This window comes from Tachypleus tridentatus, chromosome 4 (assembly GCF_004210375.1).
Source record: "Tachypleus tridentatus isolate NWPU-2018 chromosome 4, ASM421037v1, whole genome shotgun sequence".
Taxonomy (NCBI): domain Eukaryota; kingdom Metazoa; phylum Arthropoda; class Merostomata; order Xiphosura; family Limulidae; genus Tachypleus; species Tachypleus tridentatus.
The window spans coordinates 103,830,093-103,846,043 of NC_134828.1; positions in this window are offsets into that span (position 1 = coordinate 103,830,093).

Sequence of the window (15,951 nt, forward strand, 5' to 3'; positions counted from 1 at the left end):
ACCAAACATGCTTTCCATTTCAGCCGTAGGGGCGTTATAATGTTACGATCAATCCCACTATTCGTCGGTAAAAGAGTAGCCCAAGAGTTGGCAGTGGGAGGTGATGACTAATTGCTTTAGTCTTACACTGCTAAATTGTGAGATAGCAGATAGCCCTGGTATAGCTTTTCGCGAAATTCAAAACAAATCAAACCAGAATGGTACGTTTAAGGTATAAATAACAGAGTGGTTAAAAGCTCAACTCGGTATCTACGGATCACATGTTCGAATCCCATCATCAAACATGTCGTCCTTTTAGCCGTGAGAGTGTTATAATGTGCCAGTCAATTACATTCATTTATTATTAGTAAAGAGTAGCCAAACAATTAACGGTAAGTGGTGTTGACTTCCTTCTAGTCAATTACTTTTAAATTAGGGACGGTCAGCACAGATAGTTCTCACGTAGTTTTTCAATAAACATGTATGACAAAGTTGCAGTCAATCATTCTAACAGAGTATGTAACAAGTATGAGCCTCTGATGATATTTTTGTGTCAAATGTGTAATAGTTTCCACCAAAAGAGTTTCTAAAATAACATCTTATAATAAACAGTTTTAATTATGAGTGAAACAAACTCCCTGTGGTTCCTTCCCTTTATATAACTTCCTGATTTTGTTTAAAATATTAACTTTAGAGCTACTATGTTATTTTCCTAGTTTTCATGAAATTACCATTTCTTTTTTGCTTTGCTTTAAATTGCATTTAACAGGAATATCTTCTTTTTATTTATTAATTAACAGAAATATATTTTCGAGAAACATATTCTAGAATACCATCGCTTGTATTATGCCTGTGAAAACAGAAAAAAAAGGCCTTCCAAAAACATTTGATTGTTTGATGAAAATTTTAATGTTAGCAGATGATGTCTTTCATTTTGAGTTAGAACCTTCCATTTGTCCTTCGATGGGGAAAAGGTAAGTCTACGAAGGACTTACAATGCTAAAGTCCGGGGTCCGATACCTCGTGGTGAACACGACAAATATTTTAATGTGGATTTGCGCTAAGGCAAACCAACAGCAAGCCTTCCATCTTTAAGACATTGTTGTTTCCACAACATTTTATGATTTATTTCAAAGAACTCTTACGATACAGTACATTTCGGGTTTTCCTGTGGTAAGGTACATCTCAGATTCTTCTATGGTATAATCTATCTCGGGTTCTACCACGGCTCGGTACATATCGGGTCCTCATTTGGTACAGTATAACTATGGTAAGGTACATTTTTCATTCTCCTGCAGTAAGGTACACCGCTACTTCTCCTATGATACAGTACATTTCAGTAAATCTGTTTTATTTGTTAAGGAAACCTCCTTCTAAATTTGAAAATGACGTAAGATTGCCAAGACATCTGAATATACAATCCGGAATTGCTAGATATTTAGGGCGCTCGACTTGTAATCTGACGGTGGCGGGTTCGAATCCCCATCACACTAAACATGCTCGTTCTTTCAGCCATGCAAATGTTATAATGTTACGGTCAACCCCACTATTCATTGACAACAAAGTAGCCCAGGAACTGGCGGTGGGTGGTGATGACTAGCTGTCTTCCCTCTAGCTGTTAAATTAAAGACGGATAACGCAAATAGTCTTCGTGTAACTTTGCGCGAAATTCAAAACAAAGAAAGAAAAGAAACAAAGAATGTGAATATAATGAATTCGCTGAGTACGACCCAATGGCTGAGGTGTCGTAATGCCAAAAAAGAAAGAATCGCGCTTTACAGGCTTGAGCTGCAGGTGCGTTATAAGAGTGCCTGTCAAATCCAATTATTCGATAATAGTAGCCCACTATCTGCCGGTAGATGATGTTGACTGACTACCTTCCCTCTAATCTATCACTGTTAAATTACAGATGAATAAATTTTGAGTAGCGAAATTCAAAAACAAACAAACAAAATACACGAGGGCTATCTGCGCTAGCCATCCCTAATTTAGCAGTGTAAGACTAGAGGGAAGGCAGCTAGTCATCACCTCCCACTACCAACTTTTGGGCTACTCTATTACTAACGAATAGTGGGATTGACCATCACATTATCACGCCCCCACGGCTGGCAGGCTGAGCATGTTTGGTGCAACAGGCATTCGAAGCCTTTCCCTCAGATTATGAGACAAGCGCCTTAACCACCTAACCATGCCGAGCCTCGTGTATTTTTCAAAATAGATAAATTCAACAAACAACAATGCATTCACTTGAAACCTTTTGAACCTGTACAACAATGAAGTCGACCAAAAGAACCTCAAATCAATCAAAGCAGTGGGTTTAAAGATTTTCCGCAAGAAAATAGAAGGATGCTGATTTTGAAAATCACTCAAGACGAGGGCAAAAAACAAGTTTTTATTTGAATAAAATTAATGTATATCATGTGAAGCAACTAACACCAGAACACATGAAATATACCAAAAAGTTATTTTTCAATTTTAAAACAGCTCAAAAGTTTGTAAACCTTTATTGTTGAGTTGTGAAAACTTGACGTTTAAAAACGAAAATTTTCAGTAACATATGTCAAATACAATCATTCTTGTTCTTACACAGTGAACTGAAAAGAAAGTTTTATTAGAGCTCTGTCACGTGTTTATTAGAAAACTGACAGAAACTTCAATTAAATAACATGTTTATTTTTATTGCACACTATTTTATCCATCGATAAATTTGATTCTGTAGTGAACTGTAGTAATTTCCTGATATGGAAGTTAGGTGGAATCTATTTGGCAAGTAGAATTGATTGATGAATACCGAGAGAAATCGAACACGAACTCAGCCACATGGGAAGGCTTAAAATTAACAATGAAAAACAAAAGGCATTTTATCAACGGTTTAAACATCTTTGTTTTTCTTTATCTTATTATGAATTACGAGATCTATATATCTTTAATATTTCAAGCTACCATTTGGTCATAAATAGAACTTACTAGGCCTAAAATATATATGTACGCACACGTCACTAATTACTAAGCCTAAAGATCCTTATCTGTTTCATAGAAGTCTTAACATTAGTCTCTATAGTAGAACGATTTATTTACAAAGATAAGGCAATCGAAAGCCTCAGTTTAATTTCACTAATTTGACACGCAACGTTTCATACATTAATAATACTTCATATTATAAATCAACTCAATACTTTTATATTTTATTTCCCAGTGGTAGCTTAATGAAATTTCCAGTTATCTCGGGGAGTAATGTTATACATAACATGGATTGGGATGAGGTGTAAGTATTGTGGTATTTTAAAACACTTCCACAAAATAATATAAAAATCTCCATGTGTAGAATTAAATGATTCCAGTCTCTAACATACCTATCTATTTAACACATATTTCGATATCTCACGTGTGTTTAACTAAATTTTACAAAAATTAACAGAAGCTTAGAAAAAGCACTAAATAAACAATATTTCAGAAGAAGTAAAATATTATATATTTACTGTTTATTTTTTATTATTTTTCTGGTATTTAGATTAAAATGTATACACAGTAATATATACATGTACATTACAAATGTATTGGTTGTACACTATCGTTTCTTCCCTTTCCAATAAACTGAAATAGATGTTTGTATTGATAGAATATGTAACCGGTATTCTTGTCATACATTAAGAAGCATAATAGTTTTTGTACGTGATTTATAGCAAAGCCACATCGAATTATCTGTTGTGTCTACCGAAGGAAGTCTAACCCCTGATTCTGATCACGGGTTGAGAGAAATTGAATTAGCTGTTTGTATCGGTACCATATTTAACGGTATAGTCAGGGTTCAGTTTGGAAAGTTATAAATACTAATAATATGGCTTATTTGTTGTTAAACAGAAGGTTGCACAACGAGCTATCTCTGCTTTGTGTCAATGAGTATCGAATCTTGATATTTAGAGTCGTCAGCTTACAACATTATCCTCTGAACTACTAATTGTGAGGATGATTAGTAACAATGTTTCCTTTACTGTCGAAACTTAATAACAATAATTCCTTCATTGTTGAAACTTAATAACAATGATTCTTTTATTGTTGAAACTTAATAACAATGATTTTTTACTGTTGAAATATAATAACAATGTTTCCTTTACTGTCGAAACTTAATAACAATAATTCCTTCATTGTTGAAACTTAATAACAATGATTCTTTTATTGTTGAAACTTAATAACAATGATTTTTTACTGTTGAAATATAATAACAATGATTATTTTATTGTTGAAAATTAATAACAATGATTCCTTTACCGTTCATACTTAATAACAATGTTTCCTTTACTGTTTAAATTGAAGGTGAAAATCCTGTACTTGTCTTTTGAGTTAATGAAACAGGAATATCAAGCTATCAACTTGAAATATTTTCTGTAGAAATATATTAATTAATGTTCTCAGACTCAGTATAACGTGAGTAGCTAACAGATGTCGCTTCAGTGCGAAGGGAAATCAAAGGACGTCTCGTGAGGATCGCATAATAATATACCGATACCTGAAGGTTACATAACTATTACGTAATATTCACACACACACCCACACGTGAGGGCTACATAAGTGTTAAGTAATGTGCAATAGAACTGTATTTTTAATGGTACTCACCAAATGGCGCGTTGCTTGGCTGACATGACAACGGAAATTGCTCAGATAGTGTTGCTAGGCGAGTCATCACACTTGGAATGTCAGACAACGGAGAGCGAGTTGCTAAAGACAGTGGCACCAGAGGCAATGTCGGTATGGCCTAAATCAACACGACAGTAACTTTATATTAACAATCAGAGTATTAAAATCAGAAATTAAACCTAATTTCATATTGTTATGTTTACAGTTTCACTTTATTTATAAGTAATACAATCTGCTATTTCAATCTTATAAACTTTATATTTTTAATTACGTGCGTTTCACAAAGGCGGATGGCGTTTCTATAGGCAGCTGATGTTATTATAGGCGATGAATAATAAGTTTATTGTAAGGTGTCTCAGCTTGTTATCAATGTATAGTTTGATTATATATCCTGAAGACATAAATCTATTATTTACTTTTTTAGTTAGTTATTATAACAACAAAAAGGTTCTTTACAAATTATTTTATTTTGTTGTTGTTTACAATTATAACAAAAATGGGTGAGGAAACAAGATAGATCGCGATACTATGGCTCTATGGGCGAATGGTATTACTAAGCGTCTATAGGCTAATAATCTCATTAGATGTATTGTTTGTGTTTTGCAAAGAAGTGTTGTAATACCATACTTCTTTAGAACAACATATAGATTTCAATAAAATCGTCAACTTAAGTTTATAGTTTTCGTTAGCACATAACGTGTTTTTATAGGAGTTTAGTGTTGCTACCACAGTTAGGGTTCGATGAAAGATTTAATCATATCTAACGTTTTCATAAATATTGAACGAGAGAGACATTTGATTGTTAGTTTACGTTTTGTTAAACGTTTAACGTGCTGATTGTAGTTTTTTGTTTCCATATCTAACGATACGTTTCCATTTCCTGACGTTTTATACGGAAAATGATTCCATGTATATTATTAAAGACACTTATTTAATTATCACGATTAGCTTCATAAGGCAATTACTAAAGTTTAAAATCATATAGAATATCATACCTTCCGTATCTATCATCATTCTGAACATTAAATGAACTACTACATGCAGGTTTTCCTTATGTTTCTATCTAACGTCATTAACATTTAATGTATTTATTTACTGAAAATTGCACTTGAGAATGTATAATATGTAGGGTTTGATAGGTTTCTTTCACGTTCACAGAATCAGCAACAGGAATCGATGATTTAATGTTCTAGTTGTGCAAAAATACAGCTTTCACACTAACTTTTGATGTGGCCTGGCATGGCCAGGTGGGTTAAGGCGTTCGAATCCCCGTTGCACTAAACATGCTCGCTCTTTCAGCCGTGGGGCGTTATAAGTGACGGTCAATCCCACTATTCGTTGGTAAAAAGAGTAGCCAAAGCGTTGGCGGTGAGGGGTAATAACTAGCTGCCTTCCTCTAGTCTTACACTGCAAAATTAGGGACGGCTAGCGCAGATAGCCCTCGAGTACCTTTGCGTGAAATTCAAAAACAAACGAACAAAGAAACAAGTGAGAACGTAATGGTTTTTTCAAGACAGAGAAAACGAACGTGGAAATGAAACGAAAGTGGTGGAATTTGGTACAACTATACCAAGAATAAATATAATATAGCAACAATATATTTGGAATTTTACACCAATAGAATACAGTCAATGGTTGAAGTTATCGAAACTCTATGCTTTTTACCCATTAAACTGTTCAAGTAAACCTAATTTGCAGTGTAAATATGTTGTATCGAACTAACTGCATGATAATTTATATAGTCCAAATAAAAAACTCAAAATCTAGAGGCGATGTACCAGTTCTGACTGCATTCTCAGAAGCAGCAACATTAAATTGCCTCTAATCACTCGAGTTTTATCGAGTAGTACGTTTTTCTTGTTTTCTAGTTTTTACACATTTCTAACAAATGTGTTTTCCATAAAGATATACTGTCGTCAAGAAACGTAAGTAAAATCACAAATTCTAAATAAGACTGATGTTACACTCCTACTTAAACGTTTATTATTAACACTTCAAGGTACACTACTTTTTTTTTAAATTTCGCGCAAAACTACACGAGGCCTATCCGCGCTAACCGTCCCTAATTTAGCAGTTTAAGACTAGAGGGAAGGCAGCTAGTCATCACCACCCACCGCCAACTCTTGGGCTACTCTTTTACCAACGTATAGTGGGATTGACCATCACATTATAAAGCCCCCACGGCTGAAAGGGCGAGCATGTTTGGTACGACGGGGATTCGAACCCGCGACCCTCAGATTACTCGTCGAACGCCTTAACCCACCTGGCCATGCCGGGCCTCACTACTATTTATTCAAGCATATTAGTTCATAAGCTTCTGGATTAGCTTTCATACAACGTTTTCTGAAGTTTGTTACTATTACCACTTGTTCAGTTCAGTTCAGTATGTGATATTTCATATAGTTTATAAACAATAATGTATAATTCTTTTACTTTAGCCATAATCTACAACAGAGAACGTATACACTCTTATCAGTAACGTTACACTGTACCCGACATCGGTCAATAATACCCACACACTGTGGAAGTCTTATCTTCTGAACGTATTTCCGTTCTGAACATCTAGTGAACTGATACGCATCGATGTTTTCCTGTTTCTATCAGAGGTCATTAACATTAAATGCAAATGGTAGAAAAGTCAACACATAGAATCATCAAATTATGTAGACACTTCTTTCCTTTTGAATATTTAGTTTGATACAATATCAGCCTTTTACTAAGAGAGGAAACTGATATAATTCATAGTTTAATATGACAAAAAAATTGTATGAACGTAAGAGTTGAACAAGTCAAATATAATACGTTGTATGTGCCACTATTTATGATTATACATTCATTACTAAGGTATAACTCTCGTACTCTGTAAATTGTTCAAATTCTACACGATCGCATATTTTCTACATAAGTTTAGATGTAGCATATTATAAATTTCATGTCCATCATACTTTAACTATTTCACTTTACATAGTGATACAAAATACTAAACGTGTATTCACGGTTCTCTATTTCTTAATATTTGATGGGTCATGTACATTTCACATAGTGTACAATTATTGTGTGCTTTGTTTTCAATTATACTCCATGGTAATCCTTTAAACTTTAGCAATCAACTTATGAAGCTAAACGTGAGATTTAAATAAGTGTCCTTTTCAGGCTGTTATATATTAGTTATTGAAATAAATCATCGTCTGTGTAAAACGTCAGGAAATGCAAAAGTATCATTAGATATGGAAGGAAACATCATAATCAGCACTTTAAACATAAAGTGCTGTACAAGTGTGTTAGTACGAACTCAAAAGTATGATTTCAGGCTACTTTCAAAGAACAATGGAAGATAAATCACAGGTGAAACAATGGAAGGTAATCATATTTGTTACGACAGAAAGTTAATGGAAGTGCTTGAGTTCAGCAAACAGTTAATAATTTGTGTCTCCTTTCGCTTTAATAACTGCAGACAGTCTTTTAGGCATTGTTGCTGCATATATAATCAATGTGCTCTTTAGGATTTTGCTCAAAATGTTTCTAATACATTTCCATAAAGTTTCTTTAAAAATAACTTTTGATTTTTAAGTCTATGATCTATTACGTCCCAGATCTTCTTAATTTGATTGAGAAGATCACGGCTCGGTTTGGTCCATTAGATCTTTTGAATGACTCTAACTGTTTCTTTATTGGCTAAATAATTTCTGCTTGGTTACATGAGTATTGGAGTCATTATCTTCTTGGTTGTAGTCTCCTTTACAAATAATAGTAAAACAACTGGATACACCATAATGGATCAGTATCTGGTGGTAGTTGTACTGGTCCATTATTCCATCTCTCGCATCATAACGTCCCCAAACCATCACGCTACCTCCTCCATACTTCATGATAGCTGCTATGCATTGAGATGAGTATCTTTCACTTTTCTTTTGCTGAACATACAACCTATACTTTGAACCAAATATTTCAAACTTGGACTCCTCCGTCCAAAACGCTCTTTACCAATCATTAACAGTCTACTTTTCCACTTTTTAGCAAATTTTAGTCTCTTGAGAATAGTTGGAGATCGAAGTAAAGAATTTTTAACTGCTACACGACCAAGTATTCCATTCTCGTTGAACTTTCTTGATACTGTAGACCTGGACACTTTTCTGTCATTTGGTACATGGTCGTTTATCTCATGCTTGAGATCAGTGGCAGTCTTCTTTATGTCCCAAATACAACATAAACAAAGATACTTAACATCAGTATAATTGAGTTTAGGTGTTCTGCCTCTTCCTTTCCTCTTTTCAAAGTTACTTGTCTCAGTCTCAAGATCTAGGGTGTGCTTGACAGTGTTGGGGAAGCATTTCAAGTCTGAAGCAATTTGTCAGAAGTCCAACCAGCATCACGTAAAGCTTTCATGCAAACCTTCTGCTCTACTGAGAATTATCTACGCTTTTTGGAATATGACATGACAAGAAAGCTTAATATATAGTGTCAAACACTATTTTTATCAAGTTTCATTTGTGTACTGCAATTAAACCGATTTATTTTATCATATACCAGTGCGATATGCTACCTTCTTCTATAAGGTTAAGACACTACTTGGGGTGCCGTGACAGTTAGTTCAGACCCCAGATTTAATAAGTACGAGTATGTCCATTCAATCAGAACCGTTATGATATGCCCTTGATACAAGTATATGGAAATTCTAAAGAATTATAAGCATTCTCATCCTGGCTCATTCAATTGTCAACATGAATCAGTAATATATATGCAGAAACGGTTCGTTTCGACCTTGATCGCTCCTCTACGTAAAATATTTTCTCAACCCAAACGAGCCGTTTTTACATATATATTTCTTTACAAGTGGGTTTTCTCGACATCACTGATGAATCAGTAACATTCTGTAATGGAATGAAAGAATTAGTCCCATCAAATGGAAAGAAATACAAAGTATTATCTTGTACTATCTTTCGTACTGTATACTAAATCATGAAAGTCAATCACATGTCTCGTTCAACATTTATGGTGTGTTTGTGTGTGTTTTCTTAGAGCAAAGCCACATCGGGCTATCTACTGAGCCCACCGAGGGGAATCGAACCCCTGATTTTAGCGTTGTAAATCCGGAGACATACCGCTGTACAAGCGGGGGGGTCCAACATTTATGGAAACATTAGATTTGGTTAAAAGTTTCAGTACACGTTAAATATGGTTGTAACACTATTCTCCTCTAGATAAACACATAATATATAAATGAAAACTATAAACATAAGTATAACACACACAAAATAGATCTAGTTAGCCTATATAACCTTAGTAATACCATCACTTGTAGAACTGGTATTCGTGTCCACTTTTGTAATCAAGGGTCGAAATTTTCTATTTCAAGCCGGACATGTCCGTTAAAAAATCTAGTTTGACCAGTACTTTCCCATCTAACATCCGGTGGTCATATTCCTAACATATCGGACACAAACACATCGTCCCCTCAAAAATAAGCGAGACAAAAGCTGTGTATGCACAGGTCAAAAATTTTGCTTAAAAGTATATTCTATAATGAGTGGAAAATAATTTGCAAAAATTTAAGATTTAATTTAAGAAAAAAAAGCAAATTTTAAAAAACGATCATGAATCTCACAAAATACGCTTTTTAGGTCACCTTATCCGTGCCGTCCCGGATAGTCACGTGACTGCCAAACATTCACGACGATCTGACCTTGGCGTCTGATAGTAAAAAAACGGGAAAGTCTCACGATCTATTTCAGTTTGGCTTCACGAGCAAGACTAATGAATCACAAGACAATACTACGGAACCCCGAGTGAAAAAACCCAAGCTTGTTGACCCAAGCCGAAATGTTAAAGCAAAAACTGTTACTGCTAATACTGACGCTAAGCCTACTTGTCGTTTCCAGGATGAATGGAATAGAGGCCGATCATGGCTGGAGTATAATAACGCTACCGGACTGATGTTTTGTTCAATTTGTCAGGAATATGACCAAAGTAGTGTAAGGCAGAAGAACACCTTCATAACAGGATCTTCCAACCTGAGAGCAAGTGTTGTTAAGGAGCATAAAAACAGTCACACCCACAGTCTAAGTTGTCAAGCTAAGACAACACCTGATTTAACTCCCATGATGAAAGAATTGAGCAAACTTAACCAGACTGAGAAAGATCATTTGCTTGTGCTGTTCAGGACTGCCCTTTATATGGCTTTGAATGTCAAACCATTCAGTGATTTTTCAATAGCTTCTGTTGCTGCAGGAGCACGACTTTGATATGAACTTAACAGAACATTATGCCAATGACAAACAAGCAGTTATCTTTACAAAGTATATTGCAGAAACAATTAGAATTAATGTCAGATCTCATCTGCACACCTCATTATTCTTTGGCATTATGACTGACAGCTCAACAGACACTGCCAACATTGAGCAGGAGATAGTCTATGTAAGATACTTGGACAGTGACTGTTACCCAGTAACCCACTTCCTGCGTCTGCAGTCAGTTGAAAAGGCTGATTCTGAACACTTGCTACAAGCACTTAGTTCAGGTAAAGGTTTCTTAGTTACCTGGATTGAGAATTTTCTGGATTTATCCTGAATTCCTATTTAAGAAAAATTAAAATGGATAATATTTCATGTACATTTGTGTTTTAATTCAGGTTTGCATAGTCCTTCCATTATTAATATACATCAGTGAAAACTCAAGCATTTTTCAATTGATTTAAACCAAGAAGAACCATGTATTTACCACTGACAGAGTTGGAGCTTAACCTAACACAACTAGCGTAAGGGATAATGGAGCAATTGAATTTTCCAAAGTCCAAATTTACACCTTTTTTTTTTTTTTTTACAGAAAGTACCTAATACTTGGTGCTAATTTTTTGTACTTGCAGCATTGTCCATATATGGAAAGTTTCCCGACTGGCTTGAATTAATTGTATGCCTGACAGCGGATGGGGCAGCTGTCAATGTTGGCACAAATAAAGGACATGTCAACAGATTGAAGGTGCACAAACCTTATTTGATAGGGATCCACTGTGTTAGTCACAGATTGGAACTTGCAATTGAGAAGACCATCAAGGACATCCCTTACCTTGATAGTATCCAAATCTTTTTAGAAAACCTATGGACGTTTTATGACAATTAGCCACAAAACAGCTGGTAAAGCCAACAACATTGTTGTTAGAAAGCCAACAAAAGGGACAGAAACCCGGTGGGTGGCCTACAAAGAGCGCACTCTAGAGTCAGTTTCTCATAACTGGCCGGTTTTAGCAGAGCATTTGTATCAAGTAAAGCTGCATGACAAAGGGGAACGTGGACAGAAAGCTGTAGGATTATACAGTACTTTGACAAGCCTTAAATTCATCCTGTACATGGACATACTCTTGGCAGTTCTGCCTGCTTTGACATCTCTTAGTCTCAAAATGCAAGACAATTCTGCTACTGTGAACATTGTTTCTGACAAACTCGCTATTTGCAAAGAGAAGCTGGGCAATCTGAATCATGTTGAGAGATCCCAGAAAATTGTTAAAGAGCTCACAACATATGAACAAACCGGCAAGTGGTTACTTAGAGGAAAGGTGATTGATATTAGTGGTCAGACAAGGGCCAGAGGTTCAAAAAGTGCCACAAAAGAGACAGTTGCTCAATCCGTGGCTGAAGAAACTGCCATCTTTATAGGTAAAACTGTCACATATCTGAATGAGATATTTGAAGAAGTTGATAAGAATTTTGTTGGTGCCTTTCAAATTTTTGAACCAAGCAACTGACCTAAAAGCAAGGAAGCATTGTCATCTTATGGCCATAATGAACTCCAGACACTATTAGAACACTTTGGTGCTCTGCTAGAAGCTAAGAGTTTCAACATTGCAGCTAATATTTGCATAGCTGACTTACATGAGACACTGCTCAAAGCCACAAGACTTGCCAAATCAGATGAGTCCCTGGCTAGAAGTGCAAGTGTATTGTGGGCCCACATGTTAAGTCAAATTACTCTTGAGGACAGTAAGCCTTTCCCTGGATCAACAGTGTTGGCCTTGGTATGCCTCGTGCAGGTGATTTCCGTGTCACCTGCTGAACCAGAATGTGGATTTTCCCAGATAGCAGTTATTAAGGATGACTAGCGGTTCAAACTAATAAATGCTTCTCTTAATGACTTGATGACAATAAAATTAGCTAAGAATAAGACCTGTGATCTTACAAGCGCAGAATTACTGTGCAAATCTGTAGAATCCTGGTGGAAGGACAGTAAAAAAACCAGACGATTTGTGAGTCCACATGGAACTCACACACGTAGAGACAATAGAGATACATCAGCTGATGTCTTAGTGCTGGATGACTAAATCTACCAGTTTGATTGATGTGTCATTTTTAATGGATACAAGGCTTGTTGCCACTTGCTTTGAAATAATGTTTCAGTGTCATAAATAAAATGATTCTGTTTTATATAATAATTGTCCCTACTTGATTTCTTGTTTTCGGTAATGTCCGGTGACAATTTTGAGGTGTCCTGCTAAAATTTCAAATGTCCGGCAAATTTCACTGTCCAGCAGGACATGTGTCCTGCTGAAAAGTTAGAATATTTCTACCCCTGGTAATATATATAAATTTATAGTTGAAAACTACAGTAGGGTGAAATAATTTATCAAGGACCGTTTTGTTATTATAATAAACAAATAAAATATATAAATAATATATTTATGTCTTCAGGATATATAATTAAACTAGACATTGATGACAAGTTGAGAACCCGACAATGAACTTATTACAATGTCTATAATAAGATAATCTGCCTGTAAAATAATCATCCATATTATGATAACATATAGTAATAGGTTGTTTTATTTATAAAGTGAAACTGTAAACACAATATGCCCCTCCTTGTCCCTAGCTATGCGCTCTCTGGACAACTTTTGTTGTCATAGCGACCTTACAACGCGCCTTCTAGTGAGTAGCACTCAAACTACAGGTCTTTTGCTTATCACATTACAATTATATAACTCTTTGATGTGTATATATATATATATTACGAAATAGCTGTGTAACTCTCAGGTATCGGCATATTGCATAATTCTCGGCTGGCATCCTTTGATTTCCTCTCACTTGGTGACCTCTACTAAAGCAGCATCCTAGGAGTGACCTACAAGCTTAACTGCTGATGTGTGACCCACTTCATCTCGGTTACTGTATTTGGCTAGAGTTTTTTTTTTTTCACTCCACTCTTACGTAACAATTCTGGTTTATCTTGGGCTAACAATTTGTCAGAACTACAGCATATAATGTCAAAAACTAAAGAGGTGTATTGACAAGCCGTTCTGGTGTGGTTCTGCTAAAAGTACAAAGCGAGATTTCTGTCCAGCGCGGAGAATTGAACACAGAATTTTAACGTTATGAACCCCAACTTTCATTTTACCTCCTACTGTTATGAGTGTTTAAACTGTGGTTGAATGTATAAAATAAATATAATTTTTCAATTGTTTGGTTGAAATTTCTGCTTAAAAGATATTTTATTGTAATTTTTCGAACAGTGATAACTGGATATCTTCAAATGAAATGATATAATCATGAAAAGGAAAACAAATACAACTAATTAGACTTGTCATAAAACATTATATTAAGACTATTATTTTTAAGATTATATTCTCAATCCAGTTAAGCCAAGCATGACCAGGTGGGTTAGGGCGTTCGACTCGTAATCTGAGGGTCGCGGGTTCGAATCCCCGTTGCACCAAACATGCTCGCCTTTTCAGCAATGGGGAAGTTATAATGTGACGGTCAATCCCCTATTCGTTGGAAAAAGAGTAGCCCAAGAGTTGGCGGTGGACGGTGATGACTAGCTGCCTTCCCTCTAGTCTTACACTGCAAAATTAGGGACGGCTAGCGCAGATAGCCTTCGTGAAGCTTTGCGCGAAATTCCAAAAAACAAAGAAAACTTAATCCAGTCTAATGTTTCTCAATTTTTTCCAATATCACTCACTATAATTATAATATAAACTTTCCACAACAACTGAGTTATACCAGTTCAAAAAAAAGAAAAGCACTACATTAAAATGCAAAATTATTCATTATGACTTAAATAAACATCAAACTACAATTAGTATACAACATAACATTAACAAAAACAAAATTGCTTATCAAATTACAACTCGGGTTTGTTTTGTTTATTTGTTTTTGTATTTCGCGCAAAGCTACACGAGGACTACGTGCGCTAGCTGTCCCTAATTTAACAATATAAGAGGAGAGGGAAAGCAGCTAGTCATCACCACTTACCACCAGCTCTTGGGCTACTATTTTATTAAAGGATAGTGGGATTTATCGTCATATTATAACGCCCTCACGGCTGAAAGAACAAGCATGTTTGATGCGACGGGGATTCAAACTCGCGACCCTCAGATTACGAGTCGAGCGCCCTAACCAACTGGCCATGCTGAGCATAACTCGGGGACTAGACTTAAAGTATAGTGTTAAGAACAAAATAAGCCCAACAAAATGTCTTATGTTATGTACAAGAAGGGGCTTGGCATCGCCAGGTGTTCAGGGCGCTCGACTCGTAATCGAATCCCTGTTATAGCAGCCTTGGAGACGTTATTAAGAAATGATCAATCACAGTATTTGGTGGTAAAAGAGTAACCTAAGAGTTGGCGGTGGGTGGTGGTGACTAGCTGCCTTCCCTCTAGTCTTACACTGTTAAATTAGAAACGGCTAGCACAGATAGCCCTCGTGTAGCTTTGCGCAAAATTCAAAACAAACTAAACCATTCACGAGCAAGCTCTTTTTTTGTTTGACCTGACGCGATTAGGGCTACAAGTCTTCAGATTTACCGTTAAGTAATGTAGGTTGGAGTGGGAAGTGAAAAATATATAAAAACTTTACTAGCCATATTAAACATAATAGTCCTAATACCACTGTGAAAAAATATTATAATTTTGTACAGAATCTGAGAAAGAAATTAATGTTTTAGAATAGAACTTTTAATTATTACATAATCTAACAACAAACTATATAAGTATGAAAATAATAGCTCCCTCAGTTGCTCAGTGGTACGTGTTTGATTTTTTATTGTAATGTTACATATGGCTACTTGCTATGTTCACTAATTTTAGTGTTGTAGATCCAAAGACTTATCTCTGTCGTACTGGAGAACAACGGTAAGTCCGGAGGTTTGTACGCTAAGAACCAGATCTCAAAATATGTGGTGGGCACAGTACAGAAAGCCCATTGCACAGTTTTGCACTTATCGACAAACAAGCAAAATGAATTAATAGCAATAAATTTAGGGTCTTTTTTTTTTCCAATCTTGATCAGGACCCTATAAAATAAAAGCTAGACAGTAAATCCATTCAATAGGATGAAAGAGGATTATCCTTTG